Consider the following 25844-nt stretch of genomic DNA (forward strand, 5'->3'; position numbering starts at 1 on the left):
TCAGAGCACAACACCTCAGAAGACATCTAGATTAAGATATGGAGCCTGCAGCCTCAGCTCGTCCGGTCTTAGCTCCGCTAATCCGGTGGGAAGGCGATTCAGGAAACAAAACTGGAATTGCGAGCTGGTTACATAATATGATGGTATTTATGAATCCTTCTATGATCTATATATTGGTATAGATAGGTAGATATAAATTATGCAGGTGATAACATATACAACTACATATATCAGTGTGATAGAATGAACGGCAGATAAAAATGGCTATAAGTTGGTTTAGTATTATTGTGGTGGTGTGGCTGATATTGTAATTTTGTATTTTTTGGGGGAGGGGTCCATATATATTACATAAGATAACGTTTTTATGGTTACATAGAAGATTATATATTCCATAGATGAACAGAGGAGTGGCATGAGATTAATATTCCATATTTAACAGTTATGACTTGAGGTAATGGTGTGTTATATATCTGGAACGTTATTTTTGAGGATGGATGAACTTAGTTCAGAGGGAAAATGTGGAGTATTTACCATAAACGTTATGTCAGGGCAGTATTGAGGCATGACTTCAAACCAGTATAGTTTCTGAAATTTCGTTCAAACCGAGTGGCTGTAAAGAATTGCCTTTGTAGATCCAGAAGACTTCTAATTACTTTAGGACCTCAAACCGATAAGACTTATTTTCCGGAATGGTGTCTATTGGGATGACTGTAAATGGTTTTGTGATCCCCTGGTGGACTTGACTGCAATACCTCGACAGGCTATGTAGAAGAAAACCAGTTTTCACGTTGAATCTATGTTTATTGAATCTACATCTGAGTTTTTGGGTGGCCCTGCCTATGTACTGTAGTCTACAGCAGCACTGTATTAGATAGATTACATGGTCAGACTCACATGTAAGTTGGTATTTTATCTCAAAGTATCTCCTGAGGTTTGGGATTGGAATGACTGGCGCCCATGTTCGATTTCTTTGCAGCACAGGCAGCAATTCCTAACGCACTGGTAGCTCCCCAGTTTTCTGAGGAGCTTTGGGAGCCAACAGGTTTTTCAAGGATGGTGCTCTTCTAAAGGTGACCATGGGGTGTGCTGGAATTATTCCTTTCAGGAAGTTGTCATTTTCCCAAAAAATACCCAAAACCTCCGATGCATTTGAAAAAACAAAAAATTTGACCCAAGAGGACTGTCTCAAGCCACGCACCAAGACCTCGAAGCCGCCAAATAAGAATTACAACCTTAATTTTATTACAACCTACAGCTCATCATCACAAGCTATTAAGAACATTCTGAGGAAGCATTGGTACATTGCAATATGTAAGATTTGGGAAGAAATCTAATTCTTAGTACAGTACATTTAATACAGCACTGAAATTGTCTTTCTCCACCCATGGGATCACATCTCAGCTTGACTGCTATGCTCCTGAACTAGCTGAGAAAGTGCTGATCCTGGCTGTATCTGTCTGTAGGTGCCAAGATCAGTAAAATATCCAGACACCAACAGTATAGGGAAATATAAAGAGAAATACAGCAGCGCCTAATCTGAAGAAGTGCGTGTATCCACTACAGCCTGGTGTTAGAAGGTGGAATCCCATTTGCCACCTATATGTGGTTACTATAGAAATCATGGCTTATAAAATCATTGTTTTGTCCAAGCTGGAGCACCGGCATGGCCAAAATCCTAACCGGCAGGAGAGAGCACAGAGGAGTACTATCAAACAGGAGAGAGCACAGAGGAGTACTAGCAGACAGGAGAGTGCACAGAGGAGTACTATCAGACAGAAGAGAGCACAGAGGAGTACTATCAGACAGGAGAGAGCACAGGGGTGTACTATCAGACAGGAGAGAGCACATGAGAGTACTATCAGACAGGAGAGAGCACAGAGGAGTGCTATCAGACAGGAGAGAGCACATAGGAGTACTATCAGACAGGAGAGAGCACAGAGGAGTACTATCAGACAGGAGAGAGCACAGGGGAATACTATCAGAGAGGAGAGAACACAGAGGAGTCCTATCAGACAGGAGAGAGCACAGAGGAGTATTATCAGACAGGAGAGAGCACAAAGGTGTACTATCAGACAGGAGAGAGCACAGAGGAGTACTATCAGACAGGAGAGAGCACAGAGGAGTGCTTTCAGAGAGGAGAGAACACAGAGGAGTATTATCAGACAGGAGAGAGCACAAAGGTGTATTATCAGATAGGAGAGAGCACAGAGGAGTACTATCAGACAGGAGAGAGCACAGGGGAGTGCTATCAGACAGGAGAGAGCACAGAGGAGTACTATCAGGAAGGAGAGAGCACAGGGGAGTACTATCAGAGAGGAGAGAACACAGAGGAGTCCTATCAGACAGGAGAGAGCACAGAGGAGTATTATCAGACAGAAGAGAGCACAGGGGAGTACTATCAGGAAGAAGAGAGCACAGGGGAGTTGTTACGCCGAGCGCTCCGGGTCCCCGCTCCTCCCCGGAGCGCTCGCAGCGTTTACCTTGTCGCAGCGCCCCGGTCAGACCCGCTGACCAGGAGCGCTGCGTTAGTGTCTCTGGCGGGGATGCGACCCGCGATGCGGGACGCGTCCGCTCGCGGTTCGCATCCCAGTCTTCTTACCCGACCTGTCCTCCGTCTGTTCAGTCCCGGTGCGCGCGGCCCCGCTCCCTAGGGCGGGCGCGCCGGCTCTCTGCGATTTAAAGGGCCAGTGCGCCTCTGATTGGCGCCTGGCCCAATTAGTGCATACACCTGTGCCCTATCCTATATTACCTCACTTCCCCTTCCCAGCATCGCCGGATCTTGTTGCCATTGTGCCAGTGAAAGGGTTCCTTGTATGTCCCAAGCCAGTGTTCCAGACCTTCTGCCGTTGCCCCTGACTACGATCCTTGCTGCCTGCCCTGACCTTCTGCTACGTCCGACCTTGCTCTTGCCTAATCCCTTGTACCGCGCCTATCTCAGCCGTCAGTTGGGGTTGCGTCGCTATTGGGTGGAACGACCTGGGGGTTACCTGCCGCAGCAAGTCCATCCCGCTTTGCGGCGGGCTCTGGTGAAAACCAGTAACCCCTTAGACTCCGTTCCCCTGGTACGGCCCACGTCATCACCCCACTGACACAGAGGATCCACCACCAGTATCCTCACAGTACCCGGATCCTGACAGGAGTACTATTAGACAGGAGAGAGCACAGAGGAGTACTATCAGACAGGAGAGAGCACAGAGGAGTACTAGCCCACCCTCACTTAGTGGACTTGGTCCATGCCTGTGCTTCAGCTTGGACAAAGCCATGATTATGTAAGCCATGATTTCTATAAAAAGGAAATAAAATTTTCTTATGAAGTTTATTAGAAAGGTTAATATTTTACCAAGATGTATAAGATATAAAATGTTTTTGAATCTGACAGTGCCCATTTAAAGGGGTACTCCGGTGGCAAACTTTTTTTTTGTTATTATACCAACTGGTGCCAGAAAGTTAAACGGATTTGTAAATTACTTCTATTAAAAAATCTTAATCCTTCCAGTACTTATTAGCTGCTGAATACTACAGAGGAAATTCTTTTCTTTTTGTAACACAGAACTCTCTGCTGAATCATGAGCACAGTTCTCTCTGCTGACATCTCTGTCCATTTTAAGAACTGCGAAGAGTAGGAGAAAATCCCCATAGTAAACATATGCTGCTCTGGACAGTTCCTAAAATGGACAGAGATGTCAGCAGAGAGCTCTGTGTTCAAAAAAAAAAAAAGAATACTGGAAGGATTAAGATTTTTTAATAGAAGTAATTTGCAAATCTGTTAAACTTTCTGGCACCAGTTTATTTAAAAAAAAAAAAAAAAGGCCCATGGGCCTTAAAGGGGTACTCCCGTGGAAAACTTTTTTATTTTTTTGTAAATCACTTCTATTCAAAAATCTTAATCCTTCCAGTACTTTTTAGGGGCTGTATACTACAGAGAAATCCAAAAAGGAATGCATTTCCTGTGATGTCCTGACCACAGTGCTCTCTGCTGACCTCTGCTGTCCATTTTAGGAACTGTCCAAAGAAGCATATGTTTGCTATGGGAATTTTCTTCTTCTCTGGCCAGTTCCTAAAATGGACAGCAGAGGTCAGCAGAGAGCACTGTGGTCAGGACATCACAGGAAATGCATTTCTTTTTGGATTTCTCTTTAGTATATAGCCCCTAAAAAGTACTGGAAGGATTAAGATTTTTTAATAGAAGTGATTTACAAATCTGTTTAACTTTCTGGCACCAGTTGATTTAAAAAAAAAAAGTTTTCCACAGGAGTACCCCTTTAACCCCTTCCCGCAAATGGACGTGTATACACGTCCATTTTTTCTGTGACAACGCAAATGGACGTGTATACACGTCCAATACATTTCCTATCACCATGTCCATTGGAATGGTGATAGAAATGCCATCTCAGCTGTTCTGGACAGCTGACCGATGACACTATGCAGCAGGGGACCAATCAGACTGGTCCCCTGCTGCAGATCATTGTCATTAGTCAGTCAGTTAGTCACTGACTAATGACAAGGACTTGCGGGGTTCCGGGCTGATCGGGTCTCTGGTGACCCGATCGCCCGGGAAATTGGGATGATCGGAGCAGTCAGAGACCGCTCCGATCTATCCTGAGTGATAGGAGCGAGGTGGCAGCTGCCCCCTCGCTCCTAAACCCCTGTCATTGGTCGTTAGGACTAGCGACCAATGGCAGGAGGGGGGCGGGAGATTAGAGGTGAAATCCCCGCTCTGCCCGCCCCTGTATGTTGGGGCAGAGCGGGGGGAAGATGGCGGATGGTCCCGAGACCAGCGATCATGTCCCTGGATCGGCGATCGTTTCAGGACCCGTGGCGGTATCCGGACAGACAGCGCAGAAACGGCGGAGGCAGCGGCGGACGCAGCAGTGAAGATCAGCGGTAAGTGATCTTCACTGCTGCGTTCCAGGAGTTGCCAAACTACAACTCCCAGCAAGCCCAGACAGCCAAAGGCTTTCTGGCCATGCTGGGAGTTGTAGTTTTGCAACATCTGGAGGCCCACAGTTTAGAGACTACTGTGCAGTGGTGTCCAAACTGTGCTCTTACAGATGTTGCAAAACTACAACTCCCAGCATGCCCAGACAGTCCAGGCATGCTGGGAGTTGTAGTTCTGTAACATGTGGCCCTTCAGATGTTGCAGAACTACAACTCCAAGCATGCCTGGACAGTCTGGGCATGTTTGGAGTTGAAGTTTTGCAACATCTGGAGGGCTACAGCTTGAACACCACTGCACAGTGGTCACCAAACTGTGACCCTCCAGATATTGTAAAACTAACTCCCAACATGTCTTTCGGCGTTCTGGGCATGCAGGGAGTTGTAGTTTTTCAACAGCTGGAGGCACCCTTTTTGGGAAACACTGAGTTAAGTTACAAACTCAGTGTTTTGCAACCAGTGTGCCTCCATCTGTTGCATTAGTACAACCCCCAGCATGCACGGACAGCCAAAGGGCATGCTAGTAGTATGCCTCCAGCTGTTGCATAACTACAAGTCCCAGCATGCCCTCAGTTGTCACTGCATGCTGAGAGTTGTAGTTTTTGCAACGGCTGAAGGCACACTGGTTGTGAAGTTTGTTACCCAACACAGTGTTTCACAACCAGTGTGCCTCCAGCTGTTGCAAACTACAACTCCCAGCATGCACTGATAGACCGTACATGCAGGGAGTTGTAGTTTTGCAACAGCTGGAGGCACACTGGTTGCGAAACACTGAGTTAAGTAACAAACTCTGTGTTTTGCAACCAGTGTGCCTCCAGCTGTTGCATAACTTCAAACCCCAGCATGCACGGACAGCCAAAGGGCATGCTGGTAGTGGTAGTTTTGCAACAGCTGGAGGTTTGCGCCCCCCCCCCCCCCCCCCATGTGAATGTACAGGGTACATTCACACGGCCGGGGTCTACAGCGAGCTTCTTGCTACAAGTTTGAGATGCAGCAAGTTTTCTGTCGAAGCTCAAACTCCCAGCGGGAAGCTCGCTGTAGACCCCGGTCATGTGAGTGTACCCTAAAAACACTACACTATACTACATTACACAAAATAAAAAGTAAAACGCTACATACACACATACCCCTACACAGTTACCTCCTCCCCCCCCCCCCTAATAAAATATTTCTCGTATGACACTGTTTTCAAAACGGAGCCTCCACCTGTTGCAAGACAACTCCCAGTATTGCCGGACAGCGATTGACTTTCCAGGCATGCTGGAAGTTTTGCAACAGCTGGAGGCACCCTGTTTGGAAAACACTACCATAGGGTATTTTTGGTATCGGAGGCAAGTGTCATTCTTGCATCCGGTTCCGTCCTTATGCAAATCCCTTAATTAGTCCTCAAATGCGCATGGCGCTCTCTCACTTCAGAGCCCTGTCGTATTTCGTAGGGCCACATATGGGGTATTTACGTACTCAGGAGAAGAACATGCGAGTGTAAAAAATGAAGATTTTGAATTTTCTCCTTCACTTTCCTACTATTCCTGTGAAACACCTAAAGGGTTAACAGACTTACTGAATGTCATTTTGAATACTTTGGGGGGTGCAGTTTTTATAATGGGGTCATTTGTGGGGTATTTCTAATAAGAAGGCCCTTCAAATTCACTTCAAAACTGAACTGGTCCCTGAAAAATTCAGATTTAGAAAATTTTGTGAAAAATTGGAAAATTGCTGCTGAACTTTGACGTCCTCTGATGTCTTCCAAAAGTAAAATCATGTCAACTTTATGATGCAAATATAAAGTAGACATATTGTGTATGTGAATCAGTATATCATTTATTTGGTATGTCTATGTTCCTTACAAGCAGAGAGTTTCAAAGTTCGAAAATTGCTAAATTTTCAAATTTTTTATGAAATTTTGGAATTTTTCACCAAGAAATGATGCAAGTATCGTTGAAATTTTACTCCTATGTTAAAGTAGAATATGTCACGAAAAAACAGTCTCGGAATCAAATTCATAAGTAAAAGCATCCCTGAGTTATTAATGCTTAAAGTGACAGTGGTCAGATGTGCAAAAAACGCTCTGGTCCTTAAGGTGAAAATGGGCTTGGTCCTTAAGGGGCTAAGGACTCAGACAATTTTATTTTTACGTTTTCATTTTTTCCTCCTCGCCTTGAAAAAATCATAACTCTTTTATATTTTCATCCACAGATTCGTATGAGGGCTTGTTTTTTGCACGACCAGTTGTCTGCCATCACTCACTTTACCATAAAATGTATGGTGCAAACAAAAAAATACTATTTGTGTGGGGAAATTAAAAAAAAAACGCAATCTTGCTAATTTTGGAAGGTTTCGTTTTCACGCCGTACAATTAAAATGAAAATGAAGGGCACTCAGGAGCCAATTGGGCCAATGTTGAGCTTTAACCCTTTAGATCGTGCTCAAAGGTGTTTAAAACTGGAAAAACCTCATCCCGGATAGCTTAGTGAGCTGGTCAGTTGAAAGGGCAACAGTAGGGCCTTACCTGCTTTCCTCTGTCTGATCGGTGCTCCAACAGTGTAGGCAGCCTGAGCAGTTTGTACTAATGGAGCACTGAGAACACCGATCAATGCAGTTCTATGGTGTTTTTTTTGTTTGTTTTTTTTAGTAGTAAAATAAAACAAAACATATACATTAGGTATCACTTTAACCCCTTCAGGACAAAGCCCATTTTGGCCTTAAGGACCGGAGCATTTTTTGCACATCTGACCACTGTCACTTTAAACATTAATAACTCTGGAATTCTTTTAGTTATCATTCTGATTCCGAGATAGTTTTTTCGTGACATATTCTACTTTAACATAGTGGTAAATTTTTGTCGATACTTGCATCCTTTCTTGGTGAAAAATCCGTAAATTTGCTGAAAAATTTGAAAATTTAGCATTTTTCTAACTTTGAAGCTTTCTGTTTGTAAGGAAAATGGATATTACGAATACATTTTTTTTTTTGGTGAACATATACAATATGTCTACTTTATGTTTGCATCATAAAATTTACGTATTTTTACTTTTGGAAGACACCAGAGGGCTTCAAAGTTCAGCAGCAATTTTCCGATTTTTCAGGGACCAGACTCGGTATTTTTCAGGGACCAGTTCAGGTTTGAAGTGGATTTGAAGGGTCTTCATATTAGAAATACCCCATAAATCACCCCATTATAAAAACTACACCCCCCAAAGTATTCAAAATGACATTCAGTCAGCGTTTTAACCCTTCTACGCCAATGATTCCCAAACAGGGTGCCTCCAGCTGTTGCAAAACTCCCAGCATGCCTGGACAGTCAACGGCTATCTGGCAATACTGGGAGTTGTTGTTTTGCAACAGCTGGAGGCTCCGTTTTGGAAACAGTGGAGTACCAGACGTTTTTCATTTTTATTGGGGAGGGGAGGGGGGTTGTATAGGGGTATGTGTATATGTAGTGTTTTTTACTTTTTATTTTATTTTGTGTTAGTGTAGTGTAGTGTTTTTAGGGTACAGTCGCCTGGGCGGGGGGTTCACAGTAGTTTCTCGCTGGCAGTTTGAGGTGCCGCAGAAAATTTGCCGCAGCTCAAACTTGCAGCCAGATACTTGCTGTAAAATTCCGCCCATGTGAGTGTACCCTGTACGTTCACATTGGGGGGAGGGGGGACATCCAGCTGTTGCAAAACTACAACTCCCAGCATGCGCTGACAGACTGTACATGCTGAGAGTTTTAGTTTTGCAACAGCTGTAGGCACACTGGTTATGTATTACTGAGTTTGCGACCTAACTCAGTGTTTCACAACCAGTTTGCCTCCAGCTGTTGCAAAACTACAACTCCCAGCATGTACGGTGCATGGTGTACATTGACTGCTTAGAGTTGGAGTTTGCAACAGCTGGAGGCACACCGGTCATGAAACACTGAGTTAGGTAAAAAAAAAAAAAACTCTAAGTTTCACAACCAGTGTGCCTTCAGCTGTTGCAAAACTACAACTCTCAGCAGTCACCGACAGCCAACGGGCATGCTGGGAGTTGTAGTTATGCAACCAGCAGATGCACCACTACAACTCCCAGCATGCACTTTAGCTGTTTGTGCAAGCTGGGAGTTGTAGTTATACAACAGCTGAAGGTACAAAAATGTGCCTCCAGCTGTTGCAAAACCATAAGTCCCAGCATGCCCATAAGGGAATGCTGGGAGTTGTGGTGGTCTGCCTCCTGCTGTTGCATAACTACAGCTCCCAGCATGCCCTTTTTGCATGCTGGGAGCTGCTGCTAAGCAACAGCAGGAGGCTGTCACTCACCTCCAATGATCCACGCCGGAAAGTCAGTCCCTCGTCGTCGTCGCCGCCGCCGCCGCTGCTCCTGGGGCCCCGATCCCAACATTGATGCCGGGGATCGGGGTCCCCAGCACCCGGGGTGCATGTCCCGCACGCGCTCACGTCCTCCGGAAGAGGGGCGGAGCGGGTTGCGGGAGTGACACCCGCAGCAGGTGCCCTGATTGGTCGGTCGGTAATCCGGCTGACGAATCAGGGCGATCGTGAGGTGGCACCAGTGCCACCTCACCCCTGCAGGCTATGGCTGTTCGTGGCTGTCAGAGACGGCCCCGATCAGCCAGTAATTCCGGGTCATCGGGTCACTGGAGACCCGATTGACCCGGAATCGCCGCAGATCGCTGGACTGAATTGTCCAGCGATCTGCGGCCATCGCCGACATGGGGGTGCATAATGACCCCCCTAGGCGATATGCCGGGATGCCTGCTGTACGATTTCAGCAGGCATCCGGCTCCGGTCCCTAACCGGAATTCCCACGGGCGTATGGATACGCCCTCGGTCCTTAAGGACTCGGAATGCAGGGCGTATCCATACGCCCTATGTCCTGAAGAGGTTAATCATATGAACCTACAGATTCATTTTTTTCCCAAAAAGTGCACTTCGTGGAAGCGGAAGCCCCCAAAAGTAGCAAAATGGCGTGTTTTTAATTTTTTCTTTAAAGCAAAGAATATTTCTTTTGATTTTACTGTAGATTTTGTGTTAAAATTAGTGATGTCATTTCAAAGTGGCGCAAAAAAACAAGCCCTCATATGGGTCAGTAGGCGGTAAACCGAAAGCGATATAGCTATTAGGGGAGGAGGGAAAAAAAATAAAAATGCAAAAATAAATTAATAAATTAATCTTCATTTTCTCTTATCTTGGGTTGATATTTTGGAGGTTTCAAACTTCCTTATAGTTTTTCATAGAATTGTGTTGACGTTGCAATGGTTGTCCAGGAATGAAATAGTATTGTAGAGTGTAGAGGTAGCTGTTATGAGAAATTAATGAATAGAAAACCAAACATTTCCTGTAATTTGAGCTCCGGCCACATTAATAGAAACTATTTATTAGACTTCAGATCACTTTGCTAACATTGCAGTCTAAACTTTGTATCTTTAAGTGGGGATTTACTCTTTGTGGTTGCGTGAAGTGAAAATGTCAGTGTTCCAAGTTTGCACTTATTTCTACACAAACTTCCTCACACGTGGGTAGTTGAAATATTCTTCCGGCTTCCTGTGAATGTGTGTTATGTAGGAGTTAGACCACTCTTCCTATAAGCAAGCTAAACTGCTTTATCAGCGGGGAACAATAGAAGAGGTGAGTGAGGGAAGACTATGTGACTTACTTGTATTGTGGTAGGAATACAGTCTTGTTTATACATATTGCATTACTTTTAAGGAGCCCCTGCTGGCATTTGCACAGAGAAATGAACATATATACACGTATAGCTAAATGTGTGACTTTTATTTGTTTGCATGTGCCGATGGTAGACATTCAAATACTGTTTTATTTATGGCCCATTTTATCAGTACTGTTTTGATGGGACCTTTTGATCGCTTTTTATTCATTTTTTTTCCTGATATTTCTGATATTAACCAAAATCAGCAATTCTGGTGTTTAGTATTTTTTTTCTATGTTTATGCCATAGTTTAATACTTTGGACATTTCTGCACGCAGTGATACACAATATTTGTGCTTTTTTAATTTTATTTTTATATGGGAAAGGGTTTTTATATATCTTTTTCTAAACATTTTGTTAATATTTATTTTACACATTGGAGACTATCAGAATATATCATTAGATTGCTATGTACTGTTCAGTACTATATTATAATATAGTGCTGATCAGTACTAATGGTGATCTTCCTCTATGAGTATAGTACTATCTGCCTATGCAGGCTGCACAAGGAGATTGGTTACCCGGCAGTGCAATTGTGGGGGTCCATTGAGTGCAAATGGCCGCCGGAGGTTTGTCCATCAGTCATATGCACTCATCGAGCCCTTGCAAGTGCACTGTGGGAGTCCAATGAGCCCATGGGAGTCCATGATCGCTGATGTCTGCTATAATCAGTCAGTCCCCCTGAAAAAGGCTCAGTTTCAACTGTATCGTGTCTGATGTCTACATGAGACACTACTCATAGCCACTAGTTGCAGATGCAATATACCAATACAGGTCCAGGCCCATTGTTCTGCAGCCAGTACCATATATCTGCTAATTTAGCCACACAGGACAACAACAAGAAGCAAAGTGTAGCTTGTTTCTCTGCCACTTAATTTTAGTAATTGTTGGGGTCACAGCAGTCACAACATTCCAAATAGACATAAGTGACATAAGTCACAAATGTCTGCCCTAAAACACCTTTAACCTGTTAAGGACAAAAGTCGTACAGGTATGCCCTTGCGTCCTGGTACTTGAGGTCCATTACTTGTATGCCCTGACTCCTTAAAGGGGTACTCCACCCCTAGACATCTTATCCCCTATCCAAAGGATAGGGGATAAGATGTCAGATCGCCGGGGTCCCGCTGCTGGGGACCCCAGGGATCTCCGCTGCGGCACCTCGCTATCATTACTGCACAGAGCACACTCGCTCTGTGCGTAATGACTGGTGATACAGGGGCCGGGGCATCGTGACATCACGGCCCGCCCCCTTAATGCAAGTCTATGGGAGGGGCCACCACGCCCCCTCCCATAGACTTGTATTGAGGGCGCAGGCCGTGACGTCACGAGGGGCTGAGCCGTGATGTCACACTGCTCTGACCCCTGTATTGCCCGACATTACGGACAGAGTGAATTTGCTCTGTGCAGTAATTATCGCGGGGTGCCGCAGCGGAGATCCCGGGGGTCCCCAGCAGCAGGACCCCGGTGATCTGACATCTTATCCCCTATCCTTTGGATATGGGATAAGATGCTAGGGGCAGAGTACCCCTTTAAGCAGCTTTGAAGCGAGCGCAGGAGCTGCGCTTGCTTCAGAACAGTGAGTTTCGGCTACTTTCAGTAGCCGGACACTCACTGACAGGCAGCGGCGATCCCGCTGCTGCTGGTCATTAACCCTTTAGACTCTGTGGTCATTAACCCTTAGCATCTAAAGTGAAAGTGAAACATCTCTGGTAACTCAGAAGGGCTCACAGAAACCCTCCCCTCTTACCTACCTCCTGCCGCCGATTCACTGATGTAGCCTGGCTTAACCAGGCTAGATCAGTGGATAGCCAATTATACTGTATAATGCTGTGCCATAGGCATAGCATTTTACAGTAAATGCAATCTAACGATTGCATATAAAAGTCTCCTATGGGGACTTAAAAAGTAAAAATTTAGTTTCTAAAATGATATTAAATAATGTTAAAAAATAACATACTTGGTATCGCCACATGCATAAATGTCCAAACTATTAAAATATAATGTTTATGATCCCGCATATTAAAAACGTAAACAGCTATTTTCAATCACATACATCAGAAAAAAAATTATAAAAAGGGATCAAAAGTCCCATCAAAGCAAAAATGGTACAGATAAAAACTACCGATCAAGGCGCAAAAAATGTTACCTCATGCATCCCCATATACAGAAAAATAAAAAAGTTAGGGGTCAGAAAAGGACGATTTGCATATGAATTTTGTTATAAAAAAGTTAGCATTTTTTTAAAGTATTACAACAATAGTAAAAATATATAAATTGGATATTGTTTTAATCATATTGACCTACGGAATAAAAATGATGTATCATTTTTCTTATAAATTTATTTTCACAAATATACATTTTTGGGTTTCTGGGAACATCTTATGGTAAAATGAAAGATGTCATCATAAAGTTCAATTGGTCAGGCAAAAAACAAGCCCTCATATGGGTCTGTAGGTGAAAAAATAAAAGAGTTATGGATTTTAAAAGGAGAGGAGGAAAAAACAAAAATGCTAAAATGAAAATTGGCCTCCCCCTTAAAGGGGTACTCTGCTGAAAACATCTTAACCCCTATCCAAAGGATAGGGGATAAGATGTCTAATCGAGGGGGTGCCGCTGCTGGGGACGCCCGCTTTCTCTGTTGCGGCACCCCTGTCATTCGGGGCACAGAGCGAACTCCTCTCCATGCCCAATGACTGGCGATACCAGCCGCCAAGCCCCCTCAATTCATGTATTTTGGAGGTGCATGAATTGAGGAGGTGATGTCACAAACGCGCAAGCTGCAAGCCGGCCCGGAGATCACGGGGGTCCTCATCGGTGGCACCCTTGCGATCTAACATCTTAACCCTATCCTTTGCATCAGTACACCTTTAAGGCCAAATTGGGCCATGTCCTTAAAGGGGTACTCTGTGGGAAATGTTTTTTTTCTTTATATCAACTGGTTAAACAGATTTGTAAATTACACCAGTAATAAAGAAAAGGGGTCCGGCAACTCACAGTAAGACGCTAGCTGCTAATCGACACGAGGTCCGTCCATGGGGCAGGAGAAAGTGAGGGAAGCTCAGGAGGCGATTAACCGGTTGATTTCGTGCACATGCACTTCATCCGGCCGGATGAAGTGCATGTGCACGAAATCAACCGGTTAATCGCGTCCTGAGCTTCCCTCACTTTCTCCTGCCCCATGGACGGACCTCGTGTCGATTAGCAGCTAGCGTCTTACTGTGAGTTGCCGGACCCCTTTTCTTTATTACTGGTATTTTTTGAACAGCATTTATTCTGTCCAGGCACCACTGTTACGCAGGACATTTTTCATGTATACAGACTACCACTATACATTTTCTTGGATAATTGTGGGACCTCTTACAGTTCTATTCATTGCATTTTTTTAATAGACCGTTAGGTGCCATAGCCACCATCTTTTTTCTACTTTATTGTTACGCCGAGCGCTCCGGGTCCCCGCTCCTCCCCGGAGCGCTCGCTACACTCTCGCTACTGCAGCGCTCCGGTCAGATCCACTGACCCGGTGCGCTGCGATACCGCCTCCAGCCGGGATGCGATTCGCGATGCGGGTGGCGCCCGCTCGCGATGCGCACCCCGGCTCCCGTACCTGACTCGCTCTCCGTCGGTCCTGTCCCGGCGCGCGCGGCCCCGCTCCCTAGGGCGCGCGCGCGCCGGGTCTCTGCGATTTAAAGGGCCACTGCGCCGCTGATTGGCGCAAGTGGTTCTAATTAGTGTGTTCACCTGTGCACTCCCTATGTATACCTCACTTCCCCTGCACTCCCTCGCCGGATCTTGTTGCCATTGTGCCAGTGAAAGCGTTTCCTTGTGTGTTCCTAGCCTGTGTTCCAGACCTCCTGCCGTTGCCCCTGACTACGATCCTTGCTGCCTGCCCCGACCTTCTGCTACGTCCGACCTTGCTTCTGTCTACTCCCTTGTACCGCGCCTATCTTCAGCAGTCAGAGAGGTTGAGCCGTTGCTAGTGGATACGACCTGGTCACTACCGCCGCAGCAAGACCATCCCGCTTTGCGGCGGGCTCTGGTGAAAACCAGTAGTGACTTAGAACCGGTCCACTAGCACGGTCCACGCCAATCCCTCTCTGGCACAGAGGATCCACCTCCTGCCAGCCGGCATCGTGACAGTAGATCCGGCCATGGATCCCGCTGAAGTCCCTCTGCCAGTTGTCGCCGACCTCACCACGGTGGTCGCCCAGCAGTCACAACAGATAGCGCAACAAGGCCACCAGCTGTCTCAACTGACCGTGATGCTACAGCAGCTACTACCACAGCTTCAGCAATCATCTCCTCCCCCAGCTCCTGCACCTCCTCCGCAGCGAGTGGCCGCTTCAGGCCTACGACTATCCTTGCCGGATAAATTTGATGGGGACTCTAAATTTTGCCGTGGCTTTCTTTCTCAATGTTCCCTGCACTTGGAGATGATGTCGGACCAGTTTCCTACTGAAAGGTCTAAGGTGGCTTTCGTAGTCAGCCTTCTGTCTGGAAAAGCTCTGTCATGGGCCACACCGCTCTGGGACCGCAATGACCCCGTCACTGCCTCTGTACACTCCTTCTTCTCGGAAATTCGAAGTGTCTTTGAGGAACCTGCCCGAGCCTCTTCTGCTGAGACTGCCCTGTTGAACCTGGTCCAGGGTAATTCTTCCGTTGGCGAGTACGCCGTACAATTCCGTACTCTTGCTTCTGAACTATCCTGGAATAATGAGGCCCTCTGTGCGACCTTTAAAAAAGGCCTATCCAGCAACATTAAAGATGTTCTGGCCGCACGAGAAATCCCTGCTAACCTACATGAACTCATTCATCTAGCCACTCGCATTGACATGCGTTTTTCCGAAAGGCATCAGGAGCTCCGCCAGGATATGGACTTTGTTCGCACGAGGCGTTTTTTCTCCCCGGCTCCTCTCTCCTCTGGTCCCCTGCAATCCGTTCCTGTGCCTCCCGCCGTGGAGGCTATGCAGGTCGACCGGTCTCGCCTGACACCTCAAGAGAGGACACAACGCCGCATGGAGAATCTCTGCCTGTACTGTGCCGGTACCGAACACTTCCTGAAGGATTGTCCTATCCGTCCTCCCCGCCTGGAAAGACGTACGCTGACTCCGCACAAGGGTGAGACAGTCCTTGATGTCAACTCTGCTTCTCCACGTCTTACTGTGCCTGTGCGGATATCTGCCTCTACCTTCTCCTTCTCTACTATGGCCTTCTTGGATTCCGGATCTGCAGGAAATTTTATTTTGGCCTCTCTCATCAACAGGTTCAACATCCCGGTGACCAGTCTCGCCAGACCCCTCTACATCAATTGTGTTAACAATGAAAGATTGGACTGTACCATACGTTTCCGCACGGAGCCCCTCCTAATGTGCATCGGACCTCATCACGAGAAAATTGAGTTTTTGGTCCTCCCCAATTGCACTTCCGAAATTCTCCTCGGACTACCCTGGCTTCAACATCATTCCCCAACCCTGGATTGGTCCACTGGGGAGATCAAGAGTTGGGGTTCCTCTTGTTTCAAGGACTGCCTTAAACCGGTTCCCAGTTCTCCTTGCCGTGACCCTGTGGTTCCCCCTGTAACCGGTCTCCCTAAGGCCTATATGGACTTTGCGGATGTTTTTTGCAAAAAACAAGCTGAGACTCTACCTCCTCACAGGCCTTATGACTGTCCTATTGACCTCCTCCCGGGCACTACTCCACCCCGGGGCAGAATTTATCCTCTCTCTGCCCCAGAGACTCTTGCTATGTCTGAGTACATCCAGGAAAATTTAAAAAAGGGCTTTATCCGCAAATCCTCCTCTCCTGCCGGAGCCGGATTTTTCTTTGTGTCCAAAAAAGATGGCTCCCTACGTCCTTGCATTGACTACCGCGGTCTTAATAAAATCACGGTAAAGAACCGCTACCCCCTACCTCTCATCTCTGAACTCTTTGATCGCCTCCAAGGTGCCCACATCTTTACCAAACTGGACTTAAGAGGTGCTTATAATCTCATCCGCATCAGAGAGGGGGATGAATGGAAAACGGCATTTAACACTAGAGATGGACACTTTGAGTATCTGGTCATGCCCTTTGGCCTGTGCAACGCCCCTGCCGTCTTCCAAGACTTTGTTAATGAAATTTTTCGTGATCTCTTATATTCCTGTGTTGTTGTGTATCTGGACGATATCCTGATTTTTTCTGCCAACCTAGAAGAACACCGCCAGCATGTCCGCATGGTTCTTCAGAGACTTCGTGACAATCAACTTTATGCCAAAATGGAGAAATGTCTGTTTGAATGTCAATCTCTTCCTTTCCTAGGATACTTGGTCTCTGGCCAGGGACTACAAATGGATCCAGACAAACTCTCTGCCGTCTTAGATTGGCCACGCCCCTCCGGACTCCGTGCTATCCAACGTTTTTTGGGGTTCGCCAATTATTACAGACAATTTATTCCACATTTTTCTACCATTGTGGCTCCTATCGTGGCTTTAACCAAAAAGAATGCCAATCCTAAGTCATGGCCTCCTCAAGCGGAAGACGCCTTTAAACAGCTCAAGTCTGCCTTTTCTTCGGCTCCCGTGCTCTCCAGACCTGACCCATCTAAACCCTTCCTATTGGAGGTTGATGCCTCCTCAGTAGGAGCTGGAGCGGTCCTTCTACAAAAAAATTCTTCCGGGCATGCTGTTACTTGTGGGGTTTTTTTCTAGGACCTTCTCTCCGGCGAAGAGGAACTACTCCATCGGGGATCGAGAGCTACTAGCCATTAAATTAGCACTTGAGGAATGGAGGCATCTGCTGGAGGGATCAAGATTTCCAGTTATTATTTACACCGATCACAAGAACCTCTCCTATCTCCAGTCTGCCCAACGGCTGAATCCTCGCCAGGCCAGGTGGTCTCTGTTCTTTGCCCGATTTAATTTTGAAATTCACTTTCGGCCTGCCGATAAGAACATTAGGGCCGATGCTCTCTCTCGTTCCTCGGATGCCTCGGAAGTAGAGCTCTCTCCGCAACACATCATTCCTCCTGACTGCCTGATCTCCACTTCTCCAGCCTCCATCAGGCAAACTCCTCCAGGGAAGACCTTCGTCTCTCCACGCCAACGCCTCGGAATCCTCAAATGGGGTCACTCCTCCCATCTCGCAGGTCATGCGGGCATCAAGAAATCCGTGCAACTCATCTCTCGTTTCTATTGGTGGCCGACTCTGGAGACGGATGTTGTGGATTTTGTGCGAGCCTGCACTGTCTGTGCCCGGGATAAGACTCCTCGCCAGAAGCCCGCTGGTCTTCTTCATCCTCTGCCTGTCCCCGAACAGCCTTGGTCTCTGATTGGTATGGACTTTATTACAGACTTACCCCCATCCCGTGGCAACACTGTTGTTTGGGTGGTCGTTGATCGATTCTCCAAGATGGCACATTTCATCTCTCTTCCTGGTCTCCCTTCAGCGCCTCAGTTGGCAAAACAATTTTTTGTACACATTTTTCGTCTTCACGGGTTGCCCACGCAGATCGTCTCGGACAGAGGCGTCCAATTCGTGTCAAAATTCTGGAGGGCTCTCTGTAAACAACTCAAGATTAAATTAAACTTTTCTTCTGCCTATCATCCTCAATCCAATGGGCAAGTAGAAAGAATTAACCAGGTCCTGGGTGATTATTTACGGCATTTTGTTTCCTCCCGCCAGGATGACTGGGCAGATCTTCTACCATGGGCCGAATTCTCGTATAACTTCAGAGTCTCTGAATCTTCCTCCAAATCCCCATTTTTCGTGGTGTACGGCCGTCACCCTCTTCCTCCCCTCCCTACTCCCTTGCCCTCTGGTTTGCCCGCTGTGGATGAAATATCTCGTGATCTTTCCACCATATGGAAAGAGACCCAAAATTCTCTCTTACAGGCTTCATCACGCATCAAGAAGTTTGCTGATAAGAAAAGAAGAGCTCCCCCCATTTTTTCTCCTGGAGACAAGGTATGGCTCTCCGCTAAATATGTCCGCTTCCGTGTCCCTAGCTACAAATTGGGACCACGCTATCTTGGTCCTTTCAAAATTTTGTGCCAGATTAATCCTGTCTCTTACAAACTTCTTCTTCCTCCTTCTCTTCGTATTCCTAATGCCTTTCACGTTTCTCTTCTTAAACCACTCATCATCAACCGTTTCTCTCCCAAACTTGTTTCTCCCACTCCTGTTTCCGGCTCCTCGGACATCTTCTCCGTAAAGGAGATACTGGCCTCCAAGAAGGTCAGAGGGAAAACTTTTTTTTTGGTCGATTGGGAGGGTTGTGGTCCTGAAGAGAGATCCTGGGAACCTGAGGACAATATCCTAGACAAAAGTCTGCTCCTCAGGTTCTCAGGCTCTAAGAAGAGGGGGAGACCCAAGGGGGGGGGTACTGTTACGCCGAGCGCTCCGAGTCCCCGCTCCTCCCCGGAGCGCTCGCTACACTCTCGCTACTGCAGCGCTCCGGTCAGATCCACTGACCCGGTGCGCTGCGATACCGCCTCCAGCCGGGATGCGATTCGCGATGCGGGTGGCGCCCGCTCGCGATGCGCACCCCGGCTCCCGTACCGGACTCGCTCTCCGTCGGTCCTGTCCCGGCGCGCGCGGCCCTGCTCCCTAGGGCGCGCGCGCGCCGGGTCTCTGCGATTTAAAGGGCCACTGCGCCGCTGATTGGCGCAAGTGGTTCTAATTAGTGTGTTCACCTGTGCACTCCCTATGTATACCTCACTTCCCCTGCACTCCCTCGCCGGATCTTGTTGCCATTGTGCCAGTGAAAGCGTTTCCTTGTGTGTTCCTAGCCTGTGTTCCAGACCTCCTGCCGTTGCCCCTGACTACGATCCTTGCTGCCTGCCCCGACCTTCTGCTACGTCCGACCTTGCTTCTGTCTACTCCCTTGTACCGCGCCTATCTTCAGCAGTCAGAGAGGTTGAGCCGTTGCTAGTGGATACGACCTGGTCACTACCGCCGCAGCAAGACCATCCCGCTTTGCGGCGGGCTCTGGTGAAAACCAGTAGTGACTTAGAACCGGTCCACTAGCACGGTCCACGCCAATCCCTCTCTGGCACAGAGGATCCACCTCCTGCCAGCCGGCATCGTGACAGTAGATCCGGCCATGGATCCCGCTGAAGTCCCTCTGCCAGTTGTCGCCGACCTCACCACGGTGGTCGCCCAGCAGTCACAACAGATAGCGCAACAAGGCCACCAGCTGTCTCAACTGACCGTGATGCTACAGCAGCTACTACCACAGCTTCAGCAATCATCTCCTCCCCCAGCTCCTGCACCTCCTCCGCAGCGAGTGGCCGCTTCAGGCCTACGACTATCCTTGCCGGATAAATTTGATGGGGACTCTAAATTTTGCCGTGGCTTTCTTTCTCAATGTTCCCTGCACTTGGAGATGATGTCGGACCAGTTTCCTACTGAAAGGTCTAAGGTGGCTTTCGTAGTCAGCCTTCTGTCTGGAAAAGCTCTGTCATGGGCCACACCGCTCCGGGACCGCAATGACCCCGTCACTGCCTCTGTACACTCCTTCTTCTCGGAAATTCGAAGTGTCTTTGAGGAACCTGCCCGAGCCTCTTCTGCTGAGACTGCCCTGTTGAACCTGGTCCAGGGTAATTCTTCCGTTGGCGAGTACGCCGTACAATTCCGTACTCTTGCTTCTGAACTATCCTGGAATAATGAGGCCCTCTGTGCGACCTTTAAAAAAGGCCTATCCAGCAACATTAAAGATGTTCTGGCCGCACGAGAAATCCCTGCTAACCTACATGAACTCATTCATCTAGCCACTCGCATTGACATGCGTTTTTCCGAAAGGCATCAGGAGCTCCGCCAGGATATGGACTTTGTTCGCACGAGGCGTTTTTTCTCCCCGGCTCCTCTCTCCTCTGGTCCCCTGCAATCCGTTCCTGTGCCTCCCGCCGTGGAGGCTATGCAGGTCGACCGGTCTCGCCTGACACCTCAAGAGAGGACACAACGCCGCATGGAGAATCTCTGCCTGTACTGTGCCGGTACCGAACACTTCCTGAAGGATTGTCCTATCCGTCCTCCCCGCCTGGAAAGACGTACGCTGACTCCGCACAAGGGTGAGACAGTCCTTGATGTCAACTCTGCTTCTCCACGTCTTACTGTGCCTGTGCGGATATCTGCCTCTACCTTCTCCTTCTCTACTATGGCCTTCTTGGATTCCGGATCTGCAGGAAATTTTATTTTGGCCTCTCTCATCAACAGGTTCAACATCCCGGTGACCAGTCTCGCCAGACCCCTCTACATCAATTGTGTTAACAATGAAAGATTGGACTGTACCATACGTTTCCGCACGGAGCCCCTCCTAATGTGCATCGGACCTCATCACGAGAAAATTGAGTTTTTGGTCCTCCCCAATTGCACTTCCGAAATTCTCCTCGGACTACCCTGGCTTCAACATCATTCCCCAACCCTGGATTGGTCCACTGGGGAGATCAAGAGTTGGGGTTCCTCTTGTTTCAAGGACTGCCTTAAACCGGTTCCCAGTTCTCCTTGCCGTGACCCTGTGGTTCCCCCTGTAACCGGTCTCCCTAAGGCCTATATGGACTTTGCGGATGTTTTTTGCAAAAAACAAGCTGAGACTCTACCTCCTCACAGGCCTTATGACTGTCCTATTGACCTCCTCCCGGGCACTACTCCACCCCGGGGCAGAATTTATCCTCTCTCTGCCCCAGAGACTCTTGCTATGTCTGAGTACATCCAGGAAAATTTAAAAAAGGGCTTTATCCGCAAATCCTCCTCTCCTGCCGGAGCCGGATTTTTCTTTGTGTCCAAAAAAGATGGCTCCCTACGTCCTTGCATTGACTACCGCGGTCTTAATAAAATCACGGTAAAGAACCGCTACCCCCTACCTCTCATCTCTGAACTCTTTGATCGCCTCCAAGGTGCCCACATCTTTACCAAACTGGACTTAAGAGGTGCTTATAATCTCATCCGCATCAGAGAGGGGGATGAATGGAAAACGGCATTTAACACTAGAGATGGACACTTTGAGTATCTGGTCATGCCCTTTGGCCTGTGCAACGCCCCTGCCGTCTTCCAAGACTTTGTTAATGAAATTTTTCGTGATCTCTTATATTCCTGTGTTGTTGTGTATCTGGACGATATCCTGATTTTTTCTGCCAACCTAGAAGAACACCGCCAGCATGTCCGCATGGTTCTTCAGAGACTTCGTGACAATCAACTTTATGCCAAAATGGAGAAATGTCTGTTTGAATGTCAATCTCTTCCTTTCCTAGGATACTTGGTCTCTGGCCAGGGACTACAAATGGATCCAGACAAACTCTCTGCCGTCTTAGATTGGCCACGCCCCTCCGGACTCCGTGCTATCCAACGTTTTTTGGGGTTCGCCAATTATTACAGACAATTTATTCCACATTTTTCTACCATTGTGGCTCCTATCGTGGCTTTAACCAAAAAGAATGCCAATCCTAAGTCATGGCCTCCTCAAGCGGAAGACGCCTTTAAACAGCTCAAGTCTGCCTTTTCTTCGGCTCCCGGGCTCTCCAGACCTGACCCATCTAAACCCTTCCTATTGGAGGTTGATGCCTCCTCAGTAGGAGCTGGAGCGGTCCTTCTACAAAAAAATTCTTCCGGGCATGCTGTTACTTGTGGGGTTTTTTTCTAGGACCTTCTCTCCGGCGAAGAGGAACTACTCCATCGGGGATCGAGAGCTACTAGCCATTAAATTAGCACTTGAGGAATGGAGGCATCTGCTGGAGGGATCAAGATTTCCAGTTATTATTTACACCGATCACAAGAACCTCTCCTATCTCCAGTCTGCCCAACGGCTGAATCCTCGCCAGGCCAGGTGGTCTCTGTTCTTTGCCCGATTTAATTTTGAAATTCACTTTCGGCCTGCCGATAAGAACATTAGGGCCGATGCTCTCTCTCGTTCCTCGGATGCCTCGGAAGTAGAGCTCTCTCCGCAACACATCATTCCTCCTGACTGCCTGATCTCCACTTCTCCAGCCTCCATCAGGCAAACTCCTCCAGGGAAGACCTTCGTCTCTCCACGCCAACGCCTCGGAATCCTCAAATGGGGTCACTCCTCCCATCTCGCAGGTCATGCGGGCATCAAGAAATCCGTGCAACTCATCTCTCGTTTCTATTGGTGGCCGACTCTGGAGACGGATGTTGTGGATTTTGTGCGAGCCTGCACTGTCTGTGCCCGGGATAAGACTCCTCGCCAGAAGCCCGCTGGTCTTCTTCATCCTCTGCCTGTCCCCGAACAGCCTTGGTCTCTGATTGGTATGGACTTTATTACAGACTTACCCCCATCCCGTGGCAACACTGTTGTTTGGGTGGTCGTTGATCGATTCTCCAAGATGGCACATTTCATCTCTCTTCCTGGTCTCCCTTCAGCGCCTCAGTTGGCAAAACAATTTTTTGTACACATTTTTCGTCTTCACGGGTTGCCCACGCAGATCGTCTCGGACAGAGGCGTCCAATTCGTGTCAAAATTCTGGAGGGCTCTCTGTAAACAACTCAAGATTAAATTAAACTTTTCTTCTGCCTATCATCCTCAATCCAATGGGCAAGTAGAAAGAATTAACCAGGTCCTGGGTGATTATTTACGGCATTTTGTTTCCTCCCGCCAGGATGACTGGGCAGATCTTCTACCATGGGCCGAATTCTCGTATAACTTCAGAGTCTCTGAATCTTCCTCCAAATCCCCATTTTTCGTGGTGTACGGCCGTCACCCTCTTCCTCCCCTCCCTACTCCCTTGCCCTCTGGTTTGCCCGCTGTGGATGAAATATCTCGTGATCTTTCCACCATATGGAAAGAGACCCAAAATTCTCTCTTACAGGCTTCATCACGCATCAAGAAGTTTGCTGATAAGAAAAGAAGAGCTCCCCCCATTTTTTCTCCTGGAGACAAGGTATGGCTCTCCGCTAAATATGTCCGCTTCCGTGTCCCTAGCTACAAATTGGGACCACGCTATCTTGGTCCTTTCAAAATTTTGTGCCAGATTAATCCTGTCTCTTACAAACTTCTTCTTCCTCCTTCTCTTCGTATTCCTAATGCCTTTCACGTTTCTCTTCTTAAACCACTCATCATCAACCGTTTCTCTCCCAAACTTGTTTCTCCCACTCCTGTTTCCGGCTCCTCGGACATCTTCTCCGTAAAGGAGATACTGGCCTCCAAGAAGGTCAGAGGGAAAACTTTTTTTTTGGTCGATTGGGAGGGTTGTGGTCCTGAAGAGAGATCCTGGGAACCTGAGGACAATATCCTAGACAAAAGTCTGCTCCTCAGGTTCTCAGGCTCTAAGAAGAGGGGGAGACCCAAGGGGGGGGGTACTGTTACGCCGAGCGCTCCGAGTCCCCGCTCCTCCCCGGAGCGCTCGCTACACTCTCGCTACTGCAGCGCTCCGGTCAGATCCACTGACCCGGTGCGCTGCGATACCGCCTCCAGCCGGGATGCGATTCGCGATGCGGGTGGCGCCCGCTCGCGATGCGCACCCCGGCTCCCGTACCGGACTCGCTCTCCGTCGGTCCTGTCCCGGCGCGCGCGGCCCTGCTCCCTAGGGCGCGCGCGCGCCGGGTCTCTGCGATTTAAAGGGCCACTGCGCCGCTGATTGGCGCAAGTGGTTCTAATTAGTGTGTTCACCTGTGCACTCCCTATGTATACCTCACTTCCCCTGCACTCCCTCGCCGGATCTTGTTGCCATTGTGCCAGTGAAAGCGTTTCCTTGTGTGTTCCTAGCCTGTGTTCCAGACCTCCTGCCGTTGCCCCTGACTACGATCCTTGCTGCCTGCCCCGACCTTCTGCTACGTCCGACCTTGCTTCTGTCTACTCCCTTGTACCGCGCCTATCTTCAGCAGTCAGAGAGGTTGAGCCGTTGCTAGTGGATACGACCTGGTCACTACCGCCGCAGCAAGACCATCCCGCTTTGCGGCGGGCTCTGGTGAAAACCAGTAGTGACTTAGAACCGGTCCACTAGCACGGTCCACGCCAATCCCTCTCTGGCACAGAGGATCCACCTCCTGCCAGCCGGCATCGTGACATTTATATTATTGGAGATTTGTAAATTACTTCTATTTAAAAATATTAATCCTTCCAGTACAAAGCAGTTGCTATATGCTCCTCAGGAAGTTCTTTTCTTTCTGACCACAGTGCTCTCTGCTGACACCTCTGTCCATTTTAGGAACTGTCCAGAGTAGGAGCAAATCCCCATAGCAAACCCTATCCTGACATGGACAGAGGTGCCAGCACTGTGGTCAGACAGAAAGGAAATTCAAAAAGAGAAGAACTTCCTCTGTAGTATAAAGCAGCTGATAAGTACTGGATTACTAGAAGTAATTTACAAATCTGTTTAACTTTCTAGCATCAGAAAATAAAAAATGTTTTCCAGCAGAGTACCCCTTGAAGGGGTTAAAGATAAAAAACATTTTTTGTGGTAATAATATAGGATGTTCTGCATATGTAATATGGAAATATTGTAATTGCAATTATTATATAATACATAAACAGATACTGTGGGAATGTACTATACAAGTGCCAAAAAACAGCAACTTTATTTAACTGATATATTATGTAACCACAAGATTACATAATTGTAAGGTTTACAAGCAGGCGCAACTAATCAAGCAGTAGGAGTCAATTGAACATTCTAATTAGCATATAAAGTATAGATTATATTCGAGAACTGTAAATATTTTTACATTTATTGACTGTTACATAACCAGTGTATTCATCAGTAGGAGAACAGTCTGTTTCAAGGTCACTGGAAAATATATTTTACAGAACCAAGGTGGACATGAAGGAATAATGATAGGATAAAAAACTTGGAAAGTGCAAAACACAATTTGTTAGATTCAACTTTAAAGGGGTATTCCGGCCAAATACATCTTATTCCCTATGCAAAGGATCAGCACCCGCATTTTATGCGGGGCTGTGTCTCCAGGCTCGGAAACCTCTTTGTTTCCGGGACTGGAGACGTGACGTCACGCCATGCCCCCTCATGATGTCACGCCACGCCCTCTCCATTCATGTCTATGGGAGGGGGCGTGACGGCCGTCACGCCCCCTCCCATAGACATGAATGGAGAGGCGTGGTGTGACACCTACAGGTCATAGTCTATGTACTGAAGTCCTGCAGCCCGCATTAGAAGAGACTGGCCGTAAACACATAGGGGGAGATTCATCAAAACCTGTGCAGAGGAAAAATTGACCAGTTGCCCATGGCAACCAATCAGATCGCTTCTTTCATTTTTGAAAAGGCCTCTTTAAAATAA

The 25844-nt window shown here is 47.6% G+C and overlaps 1 protein-coding gene across 4 annotated transcripts in view; it reads left to right on the forward strand.

Moving 5' to 3' along the window:
• TICAM2 (TIR domain containing adaptor molecule 2) overlaps positions 1–25844 on the forward strand; it is a 40685-nt gene that overhangs the window by 4564 nt on the left and 10277 nt on the right. The window contains exon 1 of one of the 4 annotated variants that reach the window (XM_056537430.1): positions 10460–10541. The exons of 1 other annotated variant lie outside the window; for it this stretch is intronic. The gene's annotated coding sequence lies outside the window, so the exon portion shown is untranslated. Of the gene's footprint in view, positions 1–10459; positions 10542–13756; positions 13842–25844 lie in introns of those variants that run through there. 2 more of the 4 variants (XM_056537431.1, XM_056537433.1) reach the window with 2 other exon arrangements.

The sequence above is a fragment of the Hyla sarda genome, chromosome 1 (genome assembly GCF_029499605.1).
Source record: "Hyla sarda isolate aHylSar1 chromosome 1, aHylSar1.hap1, whole genome shotgun sequence".
Lineage (NCBI taxonomy): Eukaryota > Metazoa > Chordata > Amphibia > Anura > Hylidae > Hyla > Hyla sarda.